We start from the raw sequence: 25,073 nt of genomic DNA on the forward strand, positions 1-25,073 counted from the left end.
CTATTTGTTTTAGGAACCTAATCCTCACAAATATGGTATTCTCTCAGTACATTTTAAAATTTTTTATTCTCTTTAAGTAGTTATACAAAGGAATTACCATTCAACACACCAGCATATGAAGAGTGTTCCTTTATCTATGATACCCACTTCATCAGTCTTCTCCGTACCTCCCAACCCTACCCCTCTACTACATTTCTTTTCTTTTCTTTCTTTTTTTAAAATTTGCCTCCATTCTTTTCTTTTTTATTGTGAAAATATCGTACAGAGGGGTTAAAATTACATGGGCAAGGTAATGAGTACGTTTCTTATAAAGCATTGTAGCCTTCTCCTTTGTTTCCCCTTCCCATCCCTTCCCATCCTCCCCCCGCCCCCCATCCAATCCTCACCCCCCACCAAAGTTGTAAAGTTCGTTTTCGACATAACGACTTGTACATCTCATTGTTGCAATGGGTCCACCTGTATCCCTATTTAAACAATTTGTTTTTTCCCTTCCCCTCCACAAATTATACCAACATCAAACACAGTGAAAACAGGGGTTATACTGTGGGGGAGGGCCCTTTCCCTTTTTTATCAATCCAGATCCTACCAGTCTTTCCTGATGAATCATTGGTTTCATTTACTCCAGGATGTCTTTGAGAATCAATCTCACATGATCCTATTGGTCTCTAATTACTTGCTAAATATTGATTCTTCTCGAATCCTAAATTATCTAGCACTACTCTAGGTACAACTTGCTATTATCTCTCCTTTAGTGGCTCACAAACTGGACAGATTTTTGCAATTATTACAAGAGCTTGTTAAAATATAGATTTCAAATTTCTTCCAGCAGAGAATCTGACTCAGTAAATTAGTGGTGGGCCCAAGATTCTGAATTTTTAAAGCACCCAAATTAGTTCTGAATTGACTGTCCTATGTATGGCATAAAGAGTAATCTTTCCTCTGGATCTAGATGAAAGTTTCTTGAGAGGAGGACTTACTACCACATCCCTTTATATTATTTCTCCCTCCATTGCTACTCATTCTAAGAGCCAAAAAAGTCTTATTGACATGATTACCTCATACCATTATTTATTTAATTATTTCTTGCAATTAAATTATAATGCACTCTGCCTTCTAATCTGTAGATTAAGTAATATACTGATTACTAAATGTTTCAAATTACTTGTATATTCACATGCTATATTTGTTGTGTTTAAAGTTGGGAGTTGACAAAGTTCTATGTAGGAGAGTTCTCAAGCCCTCATCTGAACTATAAGAGATCATACCTGCTTCTCTAGACCTTGTTTCATATTTTATTATTCCAAATAATATCACTAACAATTTACCCAACAACCACAGAAAATGACCTTTTTGCAGGAGTTTCTTTTTCATCTATCTTAAGAAAAGAAACAATTGTTATTGAAGGATATTATGTTGTTTCAACCCAAATAAACAGCAAATTTAAATATGAATCCTTATGCTTCATTGCTGAAGATGATAGGCATATGGATCAACAAATGCATGCAATACTTCTTGAATATAAGAAATGAATCTTTAGAAGTTGTATCATTTTTGTGACTAGTCTGTGCATGGAAATCATGATTTTGACTTTTGACATCTCCGGTGTTAGGGTTAAAAGACTTTTAGTGCCTTGTATCCACTTACTACCTACATACATATCTGTCATGTGTTACAGGAAGATACCATATCTATGAAGAAGCAGGGCATCCTGGTTTGGAAGATGAATGAGCACACACACACAAGCATACAATACAAAACACAATGAAGCATAGGTTTTAAAGTACAGATTCAATCATTCTAGTGGTCTACTCACTACATTATGGCTGTGACCTTGGTTTCTAATGTGATTCTAGATTTCCAAACTCTCCTTTGAAATTTTCTGATCACTTACTTAAATGCGATGGTTGAAGATTGAGTGGGTGGGAGATATGTACCCATGCTCATATTAGACTATATTAGATTGGATCTATGGATGAAGATACTACATTTCAATTCTAGCAGATGTTGGAGGGCATGACAAAGGGAATGTCTTATATCAGACAATGAGTCCTACAAGAATTACAAGTGTGTCATATTTTGAACAAAGAAAGGAAACTTTGGCTTATTCTCTGATATAATTTGTTACAAATATCAAATAGCTTACACCATGCTATTTTCCTCTTTCTTTCCTTGTTTCTATTATACAAATAATATAGAAATAAATGTAGTAAAATATGAAATTCTACTTCAATGTAGAATTTCACAGTCTCACCACTAACTGATTATTGAATTCCCATGATGGTTTAAGTGAAATTGGAAGCATAGGATGAAGAAAAGTTTAATCTTATAATTCAATCAGATTAAGATGGTTTTCTCTCTTTTTATTATTGTTGGTCCTTGGGGTAGAACTTGGCCTCAGTGTTGTCCCTTATTCAGCTCTACCACTTCAGCCACAGCACCACTTACAGTTTTCTAGTAGTTAATTAGAAATCAGCGTCTCAGGGACTTTCCTGCCTGGGCTGGCTTTGAACCATGATCCTCAGATCTCAGCCTCCTGAGTAGCTAGGATTACAGGTGTGAGCCACTAGCACCCAGCTTTTCTTGGTTTTTGTACATAGCCCTTGGACCAAGAAATCTTTATCCAGTTGTGAGGCTTTGTATATGTATGTTTCTGAGTTGTGGATGAATATATGCCTAGGAAATTAAAAAAATATTTTACATACATTTTTCAAGAATATGTCCATTGATGAAGTTACTCCTTCCAGAAGTAAGGGAAGTTGTCTTTATTTCAGTTGTAGTCACTATAATCAATCATTTTATAGTACTTAGAGATTTATGGTTAGTAGCTTCTGTATCTGACTCTGTGAAATTGAAGTTAAACAAGGTCTCAGGAACCTGAGGGGCTGCCTGCACTTTGACCTTCAAGTTATGCTCAATAATTTTAGGGGATGGTTTGAGACGGGGGGGGGGCAGTCGTGACAACTACAAGCTTAATATAATTTTATCATCTTTTGAAAAAAACGAATACTAACTTAGAGGTTTTTTCCTTTCACCATAGTAAAGTTTCCAAAGTCCCTGGGAAAGTCTTCCAAATACCAATGCTATGTGGTAGAAAGCAAAGCCTCTGTAGATTGACATGTGAATTGGTGATTCAATACATCGTGAAATCTATTCTACCTTCGAGAATGGATTTGGCTAAATAGGGAAGTTTCAAAGTAGCTAGTGTTTAAAAATGGTTGTGTCATTGCTGCCTCCTTTGAAATTAAAATAATTTAAAATGCCAGTTGAGTCATGGCAATAAGCTTTGTATCTGCCGAATTGTCATATATTACTCTGTAAATGAAGGATGAATTAAGGAGCTCAGAAAAAGACCCAAAATAGATTCTAATCAAAATTATGATATGTGTCCAAGGGATAAGGAAGCCAAAGGATAAGGAGATGACAGTTTGCTTACATTTCAGTAGGTTGTCATATTGAAAATAAGACTGAAGTTCTAACTAGGCATTGCTATTTGAAGTGGATTAGTCAGTTATATAACTAACTAATGGATACACCAACTGGCAAGTATGAGATATTGGGCACTCACAGGAAGGCTCATGCAAGCAAATCCGTGTCTACCCTAAAACATCATAATTTCTACCATCTTGCTGAATATTTCCTATTTTCTGGTATTTTTCTGGACACCTGAAAATATGTATATAGATTGGGTTCCAGTTTCAAGGAGATGCATATATACAGGTGTATGTGCCTGTATATGCATATGACTGAGCTTACACTTATCCTTACTGGAGTATGTGTCATATAAACAAAGTATTAATGTGTATTGTAATTTCTGCAGAAATTGGCAAGCAACATCAAGTGAATGATTATACTTGGTGATGTTGGGCTGGCTCCCCAAGAGTAGGTCTTTAAATGATGATAAAGAGGAATGAGAAAAGCATGTGAAGGGGATGAGGAGGGAAGGGCAGGTGTGATGCTAAAATGGCTTTCATATGCATGTTTGATGTGTGGTATTTCTAGTGTCCAGAGTAAAGTATTTCCTGAGAGGCTTGGAGGAATGAAAATGGAAGAGGTTCTAAGACAGGGAGAAGCACCATTTTGAAGGGCTTGTAGAGTGAAGGAATAACTATATCCTATAGATAATATTTTTCTAACAATAAGCTGGAAACCACAAACGATACTGTTTTTGGTGTTGGGGATTGAACCTGTAATCTTTTACATGCTAAACCCTTTCACTACCTCTGAGCTATTCCTCCCCCAGCCTAGAATCTATATATACATATATTTAATGAGAGGAGTTATGGTATGTCAATTGGGACATTTTCTGGTAAAATTGGCATGTTGTATATTTCAAATGAAATTTTTTGTCAACCAATAAAAACATTGAGAGGTCCTATCATTATACATAATTTGTGTTCACATGTTGTGTTTTACTCAGTGTTTGAAGTTAACAGAAATATTTGCTGTAAATCAGCAAATCTATGCATTTGGGCTTCACTTCCAGTATTTCTGCAGAAGGAATAATCTGCTAAAAATGTTTTCACAGAACTGTTGGGCCTTTGGAATCCTGGGTTTTTAATCAAACTGATCGTTTTGAATCCTCTCCTGGAATCAGAAAATGATTCCATTGTAAAGTTCCATTGTTCCCTGTATGGTTGCATCTCTTTTCCTTTGCGGTCTTTAATCTTGACAAGGGAAGATCTTCTGTCTGATAAAAGGATTTGATTAATACCATTAAAGCAGCTTTTAGCCTTGCAACAATAACTGGAGGGATTTCATTTACAATCTCCTTGATCAAAGTAACTGAAATGGATGGTCTGTGAATTAAAGTATTGGATTTTGTTTACATATAGGCTTCAATTACGTGTCAATATAGATCATTTATGAAAATATACACTCTGTTTTGCACTGTGCAGTTTGTACTCCCTCTTCCCCATAAATAAATATATTGCAGAGGCTTTGGGTAACCAATCTTAAATCAAGTTGTCTGCTAAACAGCAAATGCAGCAATCTATACCATTCCATGATGCTGTAGTTTCATAAAACCATCAACCAATCTGGAATTTTTTATGATGAAGGCAAGGCTAGTTGTACAATATTGTAGCATAGAGAGCCTAATTTCACATTGGTTTATGATAACAATTAGAATTTGCATTTGGGAAGGGGCACAAGACAAATTAATTTGTTGTATTAAAAGATAATGAATGTAAAACTTCCCAGGACTTACTCTTTAGAAGGTGTACTTCATTGTGTCATAGTGTGACTTTAGTAGCTCTATAGCAGTTTCCATTAAATGTTAGTAAGTGTTGGTGGTTGAGACAGCCCACGTGAAGAGCTTTTAGTAAGTCTGTGTGAATGTTCAAAGCCTTGGACGTGTCTTAGCAGCTGATTCAAGATTAGCTCAGGTGGGTGTGGAGCTACAGATGCTCAGGGCTATGACAGCCAAGATTTTTCTGAATCAAAGCTGGAAATCAGCACAATGTCTCTTCGCTCTTTACATGCTCTGCAAAGAGAAGAAATGTGCAGATCTATTCTGGTCACTCGGTCTCATTGAATATTTATGGAAGTTCTGAAGCAAGTGAAATATTCCCGGATATCTCTTGAAGCTGAAACAGGCATCTTGGAAATAGATAACCAGCAGTACTGGGTTTGTATGTGTAGGGCAGCATAAGTTGAAAAAAAAACCCTCACAAAAATTCTCATATGTGCCATGTCTTGGTGATTTACCATAAGATTAGTGAATTAATCTGAATTATAGCAGATTAGCAGAAAATGAAATTAAAGAGAAAAAAGAGCACTATAAAATATGTTTTCATTATAAATATGTTAGAAACAATAGCAAGAAAAAAATATTTGTGTCCTTATTGGGGTTCATTTCGCTTAATATACCATGTGATTTTTTTTTGTTTCTTTGTATGTTCCTTCCCCATGGTATAACCCCTGTTTTTACTGTATTTGATATTGATGCACTGCATCTTGTATATCTAATTTGGGGAGGGGAAGGGAAAAAACAAAATTATTACATAAGGATACAGGTTGACCTATTGTAACAATGAGATGTACAAAACATTGTGTTGAAAACGAACTTTACAACTTCAGTGGGGGGTGAGGGGTGGTAGTTGTGGAGGTAGGAGAGAAGGGATGGTAGGGGGGAAAAACAAAGGAGGAGGCAACAATGCTGGATAAGAAATATACTCATTACCTTGCTCATGTAACTGTAACCCCTCTTACAGCATTTTTACAATAAAAATGTACAAAAAATTTAAAAACATGTTTTCAACAACATAAAAATATTCAAGCAATTGATTTCGATGACTAACAGAATAGAGATTTCAGGGTAGGTTTTGTAGCTGAGAGGCAGAGCACTTACCTAACATATACAAGTTTTGGGTTTGAAATCAGCATGGGAAAAATGAATAAAATAGACATATATGTTTTAGTCCAACTCTTTGCCATGTTGTATTCATTTGTATATTTTTTCACTAAATTGTTTCTAATAAATTTAGGACTCTAATAAAAGATTGCTTGATTGCAAAGGTAGAAATCAATCTAGGAAAGCTCAGATAGGGGGTAATTTTTACAAAATAAACTATAGCCAATGTGTCAGACCTAGAAACCATTTTGTAGCTACTAATCTTAGGAAGTAGAGTTAGGAAGACCAAACCATTCTGTCTGTCCAACGGTAGTAGAAAATTGATTGCATCATGGTTCAAATAAATGGTATTATTAAATCCTTACCCTTAGCCCTTTTCCATTCTGGATTGGGCAATTTGACTTGCTTTTTGTCAGTGGAATATTAGCATATTAGATGTAAGAAGAGACTTGTAAAGTGTGTACAAAATTCATTTTTCTGACTTTGCCATGAGAATATGTTGAGGTTAACCTGGAAGTACTTGACACTTGAAACAGAGCCAAGTCAGCTCAAATATTTCAGCTGAAGCTCAAAATATATACAACATATCAGCTAATATCATAAAAGATAGCCAACCAGAGTTGACCACAGATGCATGTGTGAGACCATGGAGCCCAGTTCAGATCAGCAGAAACTACCAAACTGAAACATAGACTCAGGAACAAAATTGGATACTTATTTTCATGTAGTACTAAGGTTTCCTAGTTGTTTGTTATGGGCAAAAACATAATAGAAACAAGGACAAACTTGCCCCATTCATCCACTTTTTTTCTCTTTCTCACTCCTTTCCTCTACAACTTGTGTATTGTACAATATTATTGCTGGCACAAATCACCAGGTACAAGTTTTACATCTTTTATTTCAATTATTATTATTAATTTTGTCAGTCTTGAACTGAGGGTCAGGGTGCTCTCCCTGAGGTTTTTCACTCAAGGCTAGAGCTCTTCCACCTCGAGCCACTGTTCTACTTCCTATTTTCTGGTGGTTAATTACCTGCCGGGGCTGGCTTTGAATGATGATCCTAAGAGTTCAGCCTTCTGAGTAGCTATGATTACAGATGTGAGCCACCAGCTCATGTCTTTAGTTCAGTTCTTGGCATGAGCAAAATCTATGTTTAGTCAGTAAAAATGAAACATTAGGGTTAGATGTCCATTTGGTCCAATCACCTGTGGTTGATGTGGTGGTGATGTTGAAAGGAGAACAATGTCACAAATTGTGAGATTTAGAGGGATTTCTTCTGATAAGAGATCCAGGGCCAGAAAAGAGTTGCAATTTGCATCTGTAATTGAATGGCAAACCTAAGAAGTAGCAACATACACTAAATTTCATTTGTGGACCTGTAGAACAATTACTTGAAATAAAATGCTAATAATACTTTCAGATGTGCCAATAATACTCATAGCTAACATTTTTGAGTCTTAACTGTGAACTAGATGCTGTGATAAATATTTTATCTTTTAAAATATTCACTATGTTGTTAGAAATGTAGGGTTTTTATTATCACTCCTGCTTTATGGGCGCTGTCCTCTGTCATACAACTAAATAAAAGTGGAACCATCAATAGAACCTGTAGATTAAGTTGAATACAGAGCCCACGAATTTTTTCATGGTTCCTTTTTAATTTAACATTTTTTATTACCTTCAAGTAGTTGTACTAGGTTGTTTTCATTTAACAAAATAGTTTATAAATACAATGTATCATGGTTAATGTCTCCTCTTTCAACATTCCCACCTATCCCTCCCCTATACACTCCTTCCTTCATTCTTCTTAATTTTGTAGGAAATACATTTGATTCTTGACTTCATTTCTCCCTCTTTTCCTCATCATTAATCTACCACTTGACTCTACCTCATCCTTTTTGAGTACCTGCTTCCTGGTGTTTTATTTTATTGAACTTTTACTTTGCCTTTTAAGGAATTACACTGTTTGAATTCTCCCCTATTATATCTACTGTATTTCAGTTAATACATGTGTATATATTTGCATGCCACCCAACATATATACTTATAAGTTTACGAGCCAAGTCTGACTTCCACATATAAGGGAAAACATGCATCTTTTGTCTCTCTCTGGGCCTGACAACAATTTTTTCCAGGTCTTTCCATTTCTTTACAAATGGTACAATATCATTTTTTTCTAATGAGTACAATTCCACTGTGTATATATACCACATTTATGGGATCCATTCATACATTGAAGGAGATCTGGGCTGATTCCATAACTTGGCTATGGTGAATAGTGCTTCAATAAACCTGACTTATTTATCCTTTTTGTTGTTGTTTTATTTTGTGCTAGTCCTAGGGAATTGAACTCAGGGCCTTACATTCTCCCTTGTTTTTTTTCACTCCAAGCTGGAACTGTACCACTTGTGCTACACTTTTATTATTAATTAATTGGTAATAAGAATCTTTGTGATTTTTCTGCCTGGGCTGGTTTGCAATTGCCTCTATCAGTTATTGAATGTAAGATTGTAAACTGATTCTTTTTTTGCAAATATTTTATTGTGATTAAGTGATTACATAATTTTACAAATTTCACAATATTGTGAGATAGTGATGCTTAGTTAAAGTCACAAACACATTCTAATCTTCATGGGGCAAATTTTCTATAGTGATCTATAATGTTTATGAGTTCTATGAGCTTTGACAATACAGTTATTTCTTCCACATTGGGTGATATGTATATTCCTTTCCTTTTGCACAGTGTCAGCTGTTCCCTCTTTCCCACTCGTTCCCTCCCTCCCATCGCTGCCATTGAGTTGCTTAGTTCATTTTGATCAACGTCCAGTGCAGCTGATGGGTCCCACTGTTGTATGTTTTCCCGTTTCCCTCTAGTTTTGTGCCCTTCTCGTAGTTTCCCTCCTATGTGCACATATATACCATATATGTGATCAGCAGCATGGTGTCATTTAGTAATGATTTGACTAGATGAGGGGAGGTTCTTTGTTTCCTGAGTCTTGTTTACTTTGTTGTGTCACCTTACGTTTTGGATTTAACATCCACTTATCAGGGAGACCATGTGCCGTTTGTCTCTTTGCTCTTGGCTTATCTCAATCAACATGATTTCTTCTAGTTCCATCCATTTACCTGTGAATGTCATTAGCTTACTAGGCACCTAATTGAACAAGCAGTGACTATCTAGTCTGAAAATCTAAAGGTGATCAGGAAACACTGCTAGCTAGGTATAATAAAGTTCATTTCTTTTTCAGCCACCTTTGGAGGATTAATGCCAAACTCTGTTTTATGTACTCGTTTTTCACTACTCGTAGTCAGGGAGACTTGTACTTAATCTCTCTCTTTTCAGCCTGTTAATGCCTCCCTAGTGTTTTAATGTCTGGTGTTACCATATTCAATATGTTTCAAGTTCAGTGTATTTAAAGAATAAACTTCTTTTCTCTTTAGGGTTGCTCAGCAGTGTGATTTGGGACCTGGAGATCCAATTTCTCAGGAGAAAGACTTAGGATCAATCTCATTATTTTCTGTGCTGTGCATCATCCCTGTCTCCTCTAGTACTTGATGCCCTCAAGACCAAACATTTCCTTTGTTCTGCAAAGAAAACTGATTTTTCTCTTTAAAAGAATCTCACTATGGAGAATATTAGATTGTAGTATCATTTCCTCTTTTAAATTAGTTATCTCACCTTACTTTCAACCTTACAAAATTTCATTGAGATTTGTAGTCCATGGTCTCATTTGTTCTTTGTCTTTGTTAGTACATTTGCTTTTGAAATTTTTTTACTGCAATTATAGTTGGATTTGTGAGGAAAAACTAGGATGTCATCAATCACTTATATTTAGGAAATTATCTTTTTCCCAGAGTTTGTAAACTGCACCATCCTCATTTGTATGTTTCCAAGGTTTATGTGAAGATTTCATCAGTTATCTTTATTGACAAAAATTTTAGCATCATTTCCTTATGAGATTTTCAAGCAAATAAGGGAAACAGTTAATATATACTGCTCCTAAGTTCATGAAGGTGATTTTTTTCCCTACTGTTTAAGTTTTAATTGAGTACTCTAATTTTAATAATACTCTAATTTTCAAGCTTTGCTTCTCTAGGGCTAATATTGGTTATGAAATAATTATTCATCTTGTTTTCTTCCTGGGAATAATAACACCCCTTGCCCTTCAAATTGGAAGAGTGAAAAAGACAGTAGAGAGCTAAAGAAATGACATTTAAATAGATATTCTGCTGATTCCTACCACCAGTAAAATCTCTTGTTTTTCATTTGAGTTAATCTAGGTTACCTTGTCCTTATTTGCTTTGGAAGGTTATTGGTATGAGGTCATGGCATTTTCAGATTAATTAGCATTGATTTTTAAGAAAGCTATCAAAATGTTACTCTAAATAAACCACTCATGTAACTAGTATTGGAGATTTTCAGTGTGTGTAGCAGAAAAATACCTAAGAATCATTTCTAGTCTTGATAAGGATTGATATATGTATATAAGTCTAGAGGATTCTTTTGGGGCAAGAATTAGCTTACTGTTCTTCATGTCTAAGAACAAGATAGGCTTGGGAAAGCCTGAGTCTGTAGTCTCGGTGCCAATTATGAGAAAATCATTTAAATATATACACAGAAGTTGCTGAAATTTTAGTGTTATTGTAACTATTTCTAGGAAACACTCAAAATCAGATTTCAAACTATATGTGTAAAAGAGGCCTTACCCAAATCTATATAATTTATTTTTTTATTTTTTATATTTATGGTTGGTTGTGGGACTTGAACTCTGGGCTTGGGTGCTGTCCCTGCGCTCTTCAGCTCAAGGTGAGCGCTCTACTGCTTGAGCCACAGCACCACTTCCTATATAATTTATTAGTCAGAATTTTTGCCAGGTTCTCTGAGAATCTTGGGGAGGGGGGTTTAAGATAATTTGACATTAAGTTAATATTATGATTGACATTAAGTTAATATTAAGATTGGAATAGTAGCCTACTTACAGAAAAATTCTTCATAAAATTTATATTTTATTTTCTACATCAAAGCCATATCATTGGCTTTTATTAAAATACTCTATGTAATAATCCATCTTTAAGTCCTATTTTAGGCACATTGTAGGGCATTATAAACTGAAAATGTTTATAGGTTAATGTTGGTGTTTGCATATATAAAAATGCAATGTAAAATAGATGACCTGTGAGCAATATGAATGACATGTCATGGAAGAGACCCTGAGTATTTTCTAAACAACAGATACTTGAGCTTGATTTCATAGTTTAACTAACAAATAGGCAGAGCCTAGGTGGAAAGAATATCATAATGAAAGTTGTAGAAGCACAAAGGTGCAAAACATTAGGATAAACAGTCATGAGTAGGTCATTTGAGTTGAATTGGAAAGTAAGTCTGTAAGTATAGGCCATGTGAAGATAGATATCAAGAGAAGTATATTTTAATTTGTAGTTAGTAGGTAGGTATAAAAATGTTTGAATTCAGCTACTAGTGAGAATAAACAAGTAGATGTTGTTGGGTGGTTTAAGGAAGAGAGTCTTGGGGCAGGTAAATTACTGGAGTAAAATTACAATATTGCAAATAAAATTTACAATAGGAAGAGTCACAGAAAAAATGGAAGGGAGGAAATGGGGGGAAGGAGGAAGGAGGAGGAATAGAAAGAAGAGGAGGAAGGGAAAATAGAGAGAAGAGAAAGTAAAGGAGAGAAAAGAGAAAGGAGGAAGAGAACAGTAGGAAGAGAAAAGTAGGAGGAGAAAGAAGAGGACAAAGGGAGAAAAGGGAAAGAGAAGGTATATGAAATGAGATAATTGAAGAAATAGGATTATGAAGGATTGATTATGCATTGATGTAAGGGCTTATAAATTTACAGAGACGGCCACTAAAGAGTTTTCCATTGAGATCAAGCTAGAGAGAACTATGGCTGGTACTAGAATAGTTGTGTACTTATAAAGTCTGAGAATATAGGAGAATTTAGAAAACAAATAGGTGGAGATGTTTTCATGTCCTCCTATTTCCATAAAACATGATACTATATTCATACAGCTTGGGTCTGAAATGTCCCCCAATCAAACATTAGAGCTCTGTGGCATAGGTTGAAAGTTCCTTAATAAAGACACAGAATCACAACAAATCAAAGAAAGTTTGGATAAAAGGGATTTATTAAACTGCAGAATTCTGTGTGGCAAAGAACATAGGTAGCATGATAAATAGAAAGTCTATATACTGGAAGAAGATCTTCACTAACCATACAACAGACAAGGGCCTCAGATCTAAAATATGCTTAGAACTCAAAAAATTAAATCCCCCTAAAACAAATTCCCAAAGAAACAACAACCCTATTAACAAGTGGGCTTAAAGAAAGACTTAAAGAAAGACTTCTCTGAATAGGAAATAAAAATGGCCAATAGATACATGTTCAACATCTCTATCCATTAAAAATGCAAATAAGAACAATATTGAGATCCCAACTTACCTCAGTTAGAATTGTCATTATCAAGAAATCTAATAACAATGGATGTTGGCAGGAATATAGTCAAAGGGGAACACTACTTCACTGTTGGTAGGAGTGCAAACTTGTTCAACTACTCTGGAAAGCAGTAAAGAGGTTCCTCAAAAGACTAAATATAGAGCTCCCCTTTGTCTCAGCAATTCCACTCCTGGGCATTTACCCAAACGACCACAATCAAGACCATACTAAAGCTGCCAGCACAACCATGTCCATTGCAGCATTATTTACCATAGCTAAGATATGGAACTAATCCAGGTGCTCCTCAGTAGATGAATAGATCAAGAATATGTGGTTTATATACACAATGGTGTTCTATGCTTCCATCAGAAAAAATGACATTGCCCCATTCATAAGGAAATGGAAAGATCTGGAAAAAATTATATTAAGTGAAGTAAGTCAGGCCTAATGAAAAGTATGTTGCATGATTTTCCTCATTTGTAATAATTAGAATATGTCTATGATATTCCTAACAGGGCATTTCAGTAGCCCAATTGCTAAGTGCATAGGACCATATATAATTAAGCATATCAACATGAACTCCAAGAATTGGAAACAAAAGGATCTGACTATGTCCTGCTTGCACTTATTTCCTTTTTTCTCTCTTTTTTATTCCTTTATCTTGTATATAAGTTTATTGGATCCATGGAAAGGAAACAGAATTACAGAAACATTAAAGGATCAACTAATGCAACAATCATACTTACTTGATACTATGTTGGAAATGAACTATGTAACTGGAGAGGAGGGTTGTAGGATGGGGTAAGTGGGAGAATATGAAGGTAAGAGTGTTTGAAAAGAAATGTACTCAGTATCTTACTTATATAACTGTAACCTCTCTGTACATCACCTTTACAATAAAAGAAAAGGAAAAAAATGTCCATCAAGGCTCATGTGTTGAAGGCTCCATACCCACATAACAGTGTTTTGATGGGATTGTGAGGCTTTAACTTTATCAATGTGTTAATCCATTGATTAATTCCATAATGGAATGAGCTGTTAGGAGATGGGGTTTAGGTGGAGGAAAATAGTCTGCTGCGGTGTGCCTTTGTAGGTATATCTTGTCCTTGAGAATTCTCTTTTCTCTCTTTCTCCCCCCACCCCCACATACTCTGCAGCATATTCCAGTATACGGTGTTCTGCTTCTTCTAAGGCCCAAAGAGATGAAGTGCGCCCACTTTGGTGGTGTGAAAAATTTGGAAACTATGAGACAAAGTAAACCTTTCTTCTATTAAGTTGACTTTCTCAAGAATTTTTGTTATAGCAATGAAAAGCTAGATAATGCAAAACTAATAAATAGATGCTATATAACTACCCTCTCCCTGAATCCAGAGATAGCTTGAATTAAAAGGTCAGAACTTGGCCATTAATTGGAGAATTATGCACTTGGGTAATCACATGAATAGTATGATGCAATTATTAGTCTTAATTGTCAACTCAATTAGATTGGAGCAATGTCTAGGATATTAGTAAAACACACCTTTGGATGTATGAGTGTGTGTGAGAGTATTTACAGAGATGATAACAGCATGATCTTATGAGTGTATGAATCCCTTGATGATATTACTGGTCAATGGTAAAAACTAAGGGGAGGGCTTAATTGGAAGTATTAGGTCACTAAAGCTATGTATTTGGGATTATATCTTGCTTTCCCTTTCCTACTATTGCCCCTCTCTGCCTTTTGAACACCATGAGGTGAATCTTCTCCATCACCTACTGTCACTACTATGCTGTCCTGCTGAAGCACAAAGAACCAACCCTTTGAAAACGGGATCTAAAATAAACTATTTCTTCCATTGAGTTGTTTATGTTAGGTACTTTGTCACAGTGATAAGAATAGTAATGAATACATGTCTCATTCCTTGATGGCTATTTTGAATACCAGGACACCTAGATACTAAATTGTGGTGAAATTAGGATTTGGTTTTGTTTGTACCATTTTCACATTACAATTTGGATATCATTTCCAAGAAACTACTAACTTGAAGAGACTAGGCATTATTTCACATCAGAAGGAAAGAATGACATTAGTGGTGAAGATATGTACAGAGTTTATCCTGGTAGATAAGAGGAACTTTCTTTCTTCTGAGACAAGTGGAAAGGAAGAAAGGATATGTGACATGACCATAGGGAGGATGTTCGTGTATGGGGAAAAAAAGGAAGGAGCTCATTCCTGATAGCTTCAATTTTCTCAGGCCAAACTTAATTTCTTCAACATAAGCTGAGAGAGATACAGAAATGAAGACCTGAAAAGGAAGCATGTTTCAGAGAATGGTTGTGAAGACTCAAAGAAATTCACATATACAGCTCTACCAGCTATAGAGTTAAACATATTTTTTGTCATTAAGATGTGAAGGAGCTTCTATAAAATAGACTATAAAGCCAGAAGTAGAAGTGTCTTGTGTTTCATTTCATTATTACAAAGAGTTTTATCTTAGGAGTTATTTTAATTGTAGTTTAAATAATTTTGTTGTGATAATGAAATTAATACATGCTTTTTGAAAATATTTTCCAATTAAAATATATAAATAAAATCACTAATTATACTAATATATGAATAATCCATTTTGTGTATATATGTACATACATCCTAGTAATTTTCCTGTTTGTCATAAAACAGAAATAAGCTGTATATTTTCTAAATATTTTCATAATCACCCATGACTAAACCTTTCTCTCAGGTATCTGATATTTCAATAAAATCATTTGATGCATTCTCCAAATTTGTTTATCTATTTGTATACAGACAAGGTTTAACTATGTAGCCTAGGCTGGCCTGGAAGTTTTGATCCTCCTGACCTTTCCTCCTAAGTGCTGACCTTATGCATGTGCCATGTCTGGCTTCCAGGCCTACATACTTATTATTTTTTTGTCCAGTCCTCGGGCTTGAACTCAGGGCCTGGACACTGTCCCTGAGCTTCTTTTGCTCAAACCTAGCCCTCTACCATTTGAACCACAGTACCACTTCCAGCTATTTCTCTTTGTGGTACTGAGGAATGGAACCCAGGTCTTCATGTATGCCAGGTAAGCAATTTACCACTGAGCTACCTTCTCAGGCCCCATAATTATTTTTATATGTACTATTTATAATGTTTTATTTTATTTTTATTATTTAAAGTAATTTTATTTTTATTATGGTGTTGTAGAGAGGGCTTAACATTTCATGTTAGGTAATGAGTACATTTCTTTTTTTAGACAATGTCATCCCTTCTTTCACTTTCCTCCAGTTTCCCTGTTCCATCCTTGCCCACAAGTTACACAGTTCATTTTCCACATGGCATATACTGAATACCAAGACTGTATTTGTTCACCCTTCCTCCCTCCCTTTCTGCTCCCCACTTCACTTTACCTAACAAAGGAGAAACCCTACGCCCACCATTGCCACCAGCTATACATATTATTTCTTAACAACAATACTATTCTTTGTTTAGATACATTAAAACATATTACTCTAAACAGATACTTTTTCAAATGTTGTCCTTATAATAGCATATAATAGCATATAGCCATTTTTAATATTTTGATATATATCCTTAGGAATGAATTTAATATTTTCTAAGGTATGACCAAAACTACAAAGGTGTTTTTATACAATTTCCAAATGACTTGCCTCAAAAGTTATTGCAGTTTGTATTTACTTTGTTTTTACTTGAGAACAATGACTAACTGAAGGAATTTTTTTTCATCTCCTTGGGTTTTCTTTTTTTTTCTTTTTTTTGGGGGGGGTCCAGTCGTGGGGCCTGAACTCTGGGCCTGGGCGCTATCCCTCAGTTCTTCAGCTCAAGGCTAGCGCTCTACCACTTGAGCCACAGCACCACTTCTGGCTTTTTTCTTTTTGCTTATGCGGTGCTTAGGAATCGAACCCAGGGCCTCATGCATGCAAGGCAAGCGCTCTATCACTGAGCCACCTTCCCAGCCCTTCTCCTTGGGTTTTCATTCTCTCCCTAAACATTCAATAAAAGTATTTAAGAAGTATACAAATTGACACTTATGAAAGTAGTATATAATTTACTCTGGAATGATTTAGATGCTCCTTGTCTATTTTTATTCATATATTTTATATAATTGATTAAAAGAGAAAATTTATATATATGTGTGTATATATGTATATTCTAAGCAAATACAGAGATCATGAACTACTTTGCAATTACAAAGTCTGCAAGTCCTTTTAATATGGATAGAAGATATTGAAATTCACTTAGCAAGTCAGTATTATTGGCTTATTCCTATTCATCATTCATTTGTTTTACTTCTAGGTTTTCCATTCTCTAGGATCAGTTTCTCATAATTGATTCATATAAAACTTTAAAACATATGATTTAATTTAAAAATTAGTTTAAACTTGTAAGTCTGCAATCTTTTATATATTTTCTTGCCTTGCATATGCATAAAGTACTGTGGAAGGACACAGTAATTAGTAAGAGTGATTACCTGGGCTGATGGATGCAGTTGTTTCTAGGTAGATGATGGATGGTATGGGAGGGTTTTTGAGCCATGCCAATATATTACTTGTTTAAAAAATAAAGATTATAATTTTATGACTTTAAAAAGAAACACACATTTAAAAGAAGGTCTATTGCAGAATATTCATAAGAACGAAATTTAAGAAAACTTTAATATTCATTAAATGGGGTTGACATAATTTTGTAATAGAAGAGTCAAGGAATTGATCCGATTCAGTTACCTTAAATGGAAGAGATGACTACCAGATTTCTAGCTTAGGTGGGTGCTGAGACAGCGTGTAGAGAAGTGTAGTTGTGGGTAGGCCAATTATGAGTTCAGTTTGGGACATGTGTAGGAGGTATTTGTGGAGCTGAAGTAGATATGTCTAATAGGAATTTAATTATTTGAGCCTGGGACTTAGAGTTCAAGAATGAATTTATAGACTTCCATCGTGTATATATACCACATTTTCTTGATCTGTCTACTGAGGGGCATCTGGGTTGGTTGCATATCTTAGGTAGGGTCAATAGTGGTGCAATAAACATAGTTGTGCTGGTAGCTTTAGTATGGTCTTGTTTGTGATCATTTGGGTAAATGCCCCAAAGTGGGATTGCTGGGTCAAATGGAAGCTCTATGTGGAGTCTTTTTAAAAAAATTTAATTAATTAATTTTTTTACTGTGAAAATACCGTACAGAGGGGTTACAATTACATGAACGAGGTAATGAGTACATTTCTTATCAAGCATTGTTGCCTCCTCCTTTGTTTCCCCCCCCCATCCATCAGCCTTTCCCCCCGTCAGGGCTCCCCCCCCCCCCGCTGCGTGGCAAAGTTGTAAAGTTCATTTTTCAACATAATGTCTTGTACATCTCATTGTTGCAATGGGTCCACCTGTATCCCCATTTAAACCATTTGTTTTTTCCCTTCCCCTCCCCAAATTATACCAACATCAAATACAGTGAAAACCGGGGTTATACCATGGGGGAGGGACATGCAAAGCAACAAAGAAATATCTTATAAATATGTTAGAAACAATAGCAATAAGGAAAAAAAACATTTGAGCCCTTATGTGGAGTATTTTCAGGAACCTTCATATTATTTTCCAAAGTGGTTGAACAAGTTTACACTCCCACCAACAATGCAATAGGGTTCCCTTCTGTCCCCCTCTAGCATCTTTGTTATTAGATTTCTTGATTATAGCTATTCTTACTGGAGTGAGGTAATATCTCAGTGTTGTTTTGATTTGCATTTCTTTTATGGCTAGAGAGGTTGATATATACAATGAAATTCTATGCCTCCATCAGAAAGAATGAGATTGACCCATTTGTTAGGAAATGGAAAGACTTGGAAAAAATTATATTAAGTGAAGTAAGCCAGGCCCAAAGAAACATAGGTCTCATGGTTTCCCTTATTTGCAATAACTAGTATATGTCTGAGAGAAGCAGAAAAGCTCAGATAAGTTGATGTAAGGTGAACTGAACCCCAAGATAAAGACTCAAATGGTTTTTCTTTCTTGCTATTGTTTCTAACATATTTATAAGATGACTTCCTTGTTGCTTTGTATGTTCCTCCCCCATGGTATAACCCCTGTTTTCACTGTATTTGATGTTGGTATAATTTGTGGAGGGGAAGGGAAAAAACAAATGGTTTAAATAGGGATACAGGTGGACCCATTGCAACAATGAAATGTACACGATGCTATGGTGGGCGGGGGAGTGTAGTGGTGGAGATGGGAGGGCAGGGATGGTAGGGGAAAAACAAAGGAGGAGGCAACAATGCTTGATAAGAAATGTACTCATTACCTTGCTCATGTAATTATAACCCCTCTGTACCGTATTTTCACAATAAAAACCTTATTAATTAAAAAAGAGTGAGTTTATAGATGAGTTTAGTGGCAGAATAAATGTGGTAAAACCATACACATAGAAGGGCTAAACCAGTACTATTTTGGAAAATCATGTATGATCTATGAGGTTACTAAATTTTTAAAGCTTTTGTCTTTTTCTATTTCATTAGTTGTTTTATACATTTTCATTATTCTGAGATTAATACAAAGGCAGTGATTTGTAAGAAGATTGTTTTGGATAAAAAATTACATTATATCTTATTTGAGTTAGAAGTCAGAATTTTGAATGACATCACAATGGTATGTAAAACCATGTTTCTATATTGTGTACTTAGATGACCTACATTAAAGCTAGGGTTTAAGAAAGAAGAAATAAAGGAAACAGACATTTGATTGAAGCCCTCATATGTCAGAAACTATGCTAGATTCTTATATGTATCTCTTTATTTAATTGTAACAATAAACCTACAATGTAAATATTTTCCTTACAGTTTATAGATAATATAACTGAAGAGACTTAGACTAAATTTAAGGAAATGTGTAACAAAAGCTATGGTTTCTTAACCCAATTTGACTGTGGAACTTATAAATACACATTTCCAAGTTCCACAGGAGATTTTGATTCACATCTTTGGTGTGACCCTTAAGACACAATTAAAAATGTTCCATATGAGATACTATTGTGCAGTTAATATTTGTACTCTGGATTCAGATATACTTTATGATATGAGTCTTTGTGCTAGAATTGTGATCGTGGGCAAATTATCCTCTTTAAACCTCAGCTTATTTATCTATAACAAAGTGGGATTCTAGTGGACATACTTTTTGATGATTGAAGATTGTGTACTGAAGATTGATGATTGTGTACTGGATAATTACCCTCTTTTCCTCTAGAACCTTGTTCTGGTCCTCAGAAGCCTTATCTGGCTCACATAAAGAGGTTCCCTTGCTTCCACTTTCTGGTGTGATTTAACCTATAACCTGTAGGATGTCTGAAGTCAGAAGTGTGGGTTTTTATTCCCCTAGCCTTTCTGCTAGTCTGTTGTGAATGAATAATAGCTATGTCCCTCAACCTATGCTCTTAATTCTTTTCATATGTCCTTCTCTTATATTTGTAGCTATAACGACTTAAGCTAGTAAACGACTCTACCCTTTTTTTATTTAGAAAAGGAGATAAAGGGTGTCTGCTTAATGCTAGTTCTGGTATGTTTTACCATTTTTTAAAATCCTGCTCTCCTTTTTGTAAGCAGTTTCTTCATCAAAATCTCTATTATCCTATTTGAGCATGCCATCTGCTTCCTACTTAGATCCTGACAGGTACTACAGATAGAATGTTTAACACAGTTCCTAGCACACAGTAGATTCTACATAAATGTTTGTCCTTAAAGATAGTTTTGTGTAATGCATCCTACAAATATATGTTTTGTTCTCATTTGGAGTCTATTCATTAAATTAAATTTCAGTTGAACCTTGTTTAAAAAGAATTCAGTCAATAAGATCCCTCAATTATACTGGTTATAATTTTATTACTTTTCGCTACTACATTTTGTTTTTTAGAGGAGATAAATAATTGGAAAACACTTTGGAATTAACATTTTGAAAAGAAGTGACTCTGTTTTAGAGAGTGATCTGAAATGAGGGGACAGCTGAGCAGTGTTAAATAGACCTGCACTGGCATTGTGGAACTGTCTATACTAACAATTCACTTAATTTTAACTAACTCATAGGGTTTTTCTGAGAATCAAATGAGATAAATAAAACAATAGTAACTATGTAAGGTATCCCTTTTTCTTACCCTCTGTCTTCATTCCAGCTTTGTCAGAGTCCCTATAGGGTAATCAATCACTCACAGGTTTTAAGTGGCTTCTAGACTGGGGATCTTCAGGCAGGAAAGTATGTAGTATGATATTAAAAGATGTTCAACAATGATATAGATCCAGAATAAGTTACTGATTATTTTCTACAAACTTAAAAATTCTACTAACAAGAATCCCCATACTTTCTCAAAATTTTATCTAACAGTTTAATGTTACTTGTTAAACTAATGGTTAAAAATCCAAGCTTCTATTTCATTTTCTTTTGCTTGGAGCAACAAAAATTTCAGACACGTTAATTCTGTGTAATCCATTGTTATTGAAGTCTTTCAACAACTCTAAGGCTGTTGATGTCTCATGAAATGGATATTGGGCAGTAACTAGCAAATGGTACCATGTATTTTAATTTTTTATTTCCTTTCTGCTCACTAGTTACAAAGCATTAATTAATTAAAGACCACTTTAAAGAGACTGAGCTCTGTCACTCTAAGTAATACATGTTAAAATATTCACCCTATATTCTACTGTTTTATGGAAAGGACAAAAATAAATGGTACCTTTAAGTGACATGCAATTAATTTTCTATGGTTTCTTCTTTGTACTGTATATTATGAAACTTGTTGATTCTTACCAACTAGCAATGGTGAAGGTTTTAAGCATTTTTATTGCAATGGACTCATATTGTTATATAATGATAGAACATCAAACTCTTGATAGCTTCAATCTATGGAAGAGGTCAAATTGGCAGAATGTATAAATGTGTAAATTTGACAGTGATATGCAGTCAGTACTTTATCTGCACTGTAATTTTGTGAGAGAGCAAATTGTTGTTTTTGTAAGGTCTGATGTAAGTTTTTTTTTAATTTAATTTTATTTGTGAACATACTGTACAGAGGGGTTACAATTACATGGGCAGGATAATGCGTACATTTTTTACCAAGCATTGCAGCCTCCTCCTTTGGTTTACCCTTCACATCCCTTCCCAGCCTCCCCCCCCCCCAATCCTAATCCTTCTCTTTCCCTCCCTTCCCCCCCCCCCCCACCGACGTTGCAAAGCTCGTTTTGGACATGACAACTTGTACTTCTCATTGTTGCAACAGGTCCGCCTGTATCCTTAAACAACTGGTTTTTCCCCATCTCCTCCACAAGTTATACTGACATCAAATATAGTGAAAGCAGGGGTTATACTGTGGGGTAGGGACATACAAAGCAACAAAGAGATAATCTTATAAATGCGTTAGAAACACAAGCATGAAAGAAAAAAACATTAAAATACATATCAAAGGGTTCATTTTCCTGACATCACATTATCTGACCTTTTCCACTTGACTCATACATATACTAGATATTGCAAATAAGGGAAACCATGGGACCTATACACATTACTTAAGGAGAGTTACTTATTTTATGGTTAAAAATAGCTACTGTACAAAGTGATTCATCAAAAAATATACTGTAGGTATCCTTGCATTTTCAGATGTCATTCAATATTGATTAATTACAGAAATTTAGCTAAAAAAGTGTTGATAGATGCTATCTTTTGAAAGTCCTTCAGGAAAGAGAAATTATTGTGAAGGTCAGTGGGAAATAAAATTGTATTAGTCATATTCATGTCACTATAATAAAATACCTGAGATAATCAATTTATAAATGGAAGTGTTTAGTTTGGATCATGTGTTGAAGATTCCAGTCTATAACTGATTGGCTGTGTTGATTTGAACCTATCGTAATGCAATAACTCATGGTGGGAACACGTCAGAGAAAAACTGTTCACCTTTTGACCAGGAAGTAAAAGAGAGCAAGGGAAATATCAGTGTTCCACCATCTTCTTCAAGGGCATGTCCTTCTTGATGTACAGTTCTCTCTCTAGGCCATACCTCTTAAAGTTACAGTACCTCTTACTTATGTTATAATTGGGATACCTTGTTTAATGCATGAACACTTTTGTCCCTTACAGCAATAAACTGAAAAGTCACATTTATTTGTTTTTTGAAGCATATCACTAGCATTTATATAAACCCCTGTTTCTTCATTTGAACCTAGGTAGAGTTGAATGTAGTTCCATTCTCTTTTTAAAACCTGGGTCTGTTTGGTGATATTTCAGGACTAATCTCTTCATACTTTACATTTATTACATATTCTATTGCTATTTTAGGCATTTGCCATGTCTAAGTTAAGAATTTTGCTATGTTGTGCAGAAACCTCTTTAAGCTTGTTGAATTTAGCATTCTCCTATCTGGTTTAAGGGAATGATTTCCCCTTTGCTAGTCTACCATCACGTAAATGCAATTAAGAGAGGTCTCATGAGCTTATCATAAAGTTCTTTACAACATTGCCTAGTGAAATCTGTGAGGGAAGCCTTTGTGAAGTTTATAATATTTCTTTCAAAAGGTCCAGAATACTTCTAGATTGAAACTAAAGTTTCAGAGTTCCATCACTTCCTGATAAGACTACTTTCTCTTTCAGGACACAGAAGTGAAATTAAAGGAGACTCCAGTTTCATGTGCTTTGGGGAATCACAACATGCAACACTATCAATTGCAGCATTAAGGATGATGTTTATTATTTCCTACTATGTTTAATATAATAAGATCCCTTAACATTGTCAGCTTCACCACTATACACTAGCTCCAAGAACATCCCCGAGAAAACATCTATAATTACTATTTTTTTTAAAAAAATACAATTCTAAATTCAATCATAGTGACATACCCTGTATTCCTAACATTTAAATGGACGAGGCTGGGATAATAGGGCAAGGTTATATCCCAAACAACCTCTCAAAAGAAAAAAATAAACAATTCCAAGCTCAATTCTTTATTTCTTATTTACCTCAGTCATTCCCAGATATGAAAGCCCCAAGTAATTCCTCATTTCCTTAATTCTCTTAATCTAACCAGTGTCTCATTCCTCCATTATCTACTAAACTATTTTCATGCACTATCTGCAACTCTTGGTCTTCAGCAGTGTCTCTAAATTTTTTCAGCTTCCTCTGTGAATACCATTTTCATTCTTGTCCTGAAAGTGGTTTGCTTCACAGAGTTTTTCCTACCACCCTGGAAAATGGTAGCTGCTTTTTCTCAAGCACCATGTTTTCCAGGTTTTTCTTCTGTGCTCTTTTCAAAGCCTAATTTCTGTTTAAATTCATTATCAGATAAACCACTTCCTTGATCGAGAAATGTATTGAATCCCTGACTAGTCTCCATAAATAGCTAGAAGTTTTACATTTTCAGTTTACTGTTTTTCTATATTTTCTTGTCTCATTCTTTGTTTATTGAATGTCTATGCATGCATTCTTTTTAAAAAATCTTTACCTCACCTCATTCAACACTTTTCCTGGTTATAGAATAGAACATGCCATTACTAATAAATTGCCCTTTTCTCAGAAACTTGTTTTTTAAAGCATATCACTCTCCAAACACTATTACCTATATTTCTAATTATTTAATCTTGTAGATCTAACCCAATAACACTTTAAATATTTTTGGATCTCTAATCTATTGATTCTTTAATTTTTTTAAATATTCACGAATCACTTTATAGTTTTGTTTCTTCTTTATGTAGCTTAGATGCTATGTCTGTCATTGTTTTGTCCAGTATGGAACTAGTTTCTTTCTACACATACACTACTTTCTATCATACACACAGGAAAATCCTTAAACCTAGTTTAATAACATTCTACAGACTCTATAGAAACTATACATAGGATAAATATGCCAGGAAAATATACAGCTATACTAACTAGATTACCCTTAAATGTACAAATCTTGAAGGAGTTGTCCTAACTTATTTCTCATCAATTTGTGCTCTTATTTTCGCAGAAAATTATTTTCATTTGCTCACCTTACCAACTTCCAAGAACTCCTTTACTTCTCATCCTGACTTGATTACCTTATTTCACTGAGAAAATAGAAGCAATCAGAATGAAGCTATTACTCTTCTCACCATCAAATCTACCAACCAACTTCTAATGTCTTCTTACAACAAATGAGCTGGTTTCATCAAAGGCCATCAAAAGCCAGCCCTTGTATTTATACTGGATCTCATCCTCTCCTACTCCTCTATCTTCTCAACTATTTTGTTCCAGCATTTAATTCTTATTTCTTTTACAAACTCTAATTTATGC

Source organism: Dipodomys merriami, unplaced genomic scaffold (assembly GCF_024711535.1).
Source record: "Dipodomys merriami isolate MVZ:Mamm:240054 unplaced genomic scaffold, mDipMer1.0.p SCAF_3, whole genome shotgun sequence".
In the NCBI taxonomy this organism is placed as follows: domain Eukaryota; kingdom Metazoa; phylum Chordata; class Mammalia; order Rodentia; family Heteromyidae; genus Dipodomys; species Dipodomys merriami.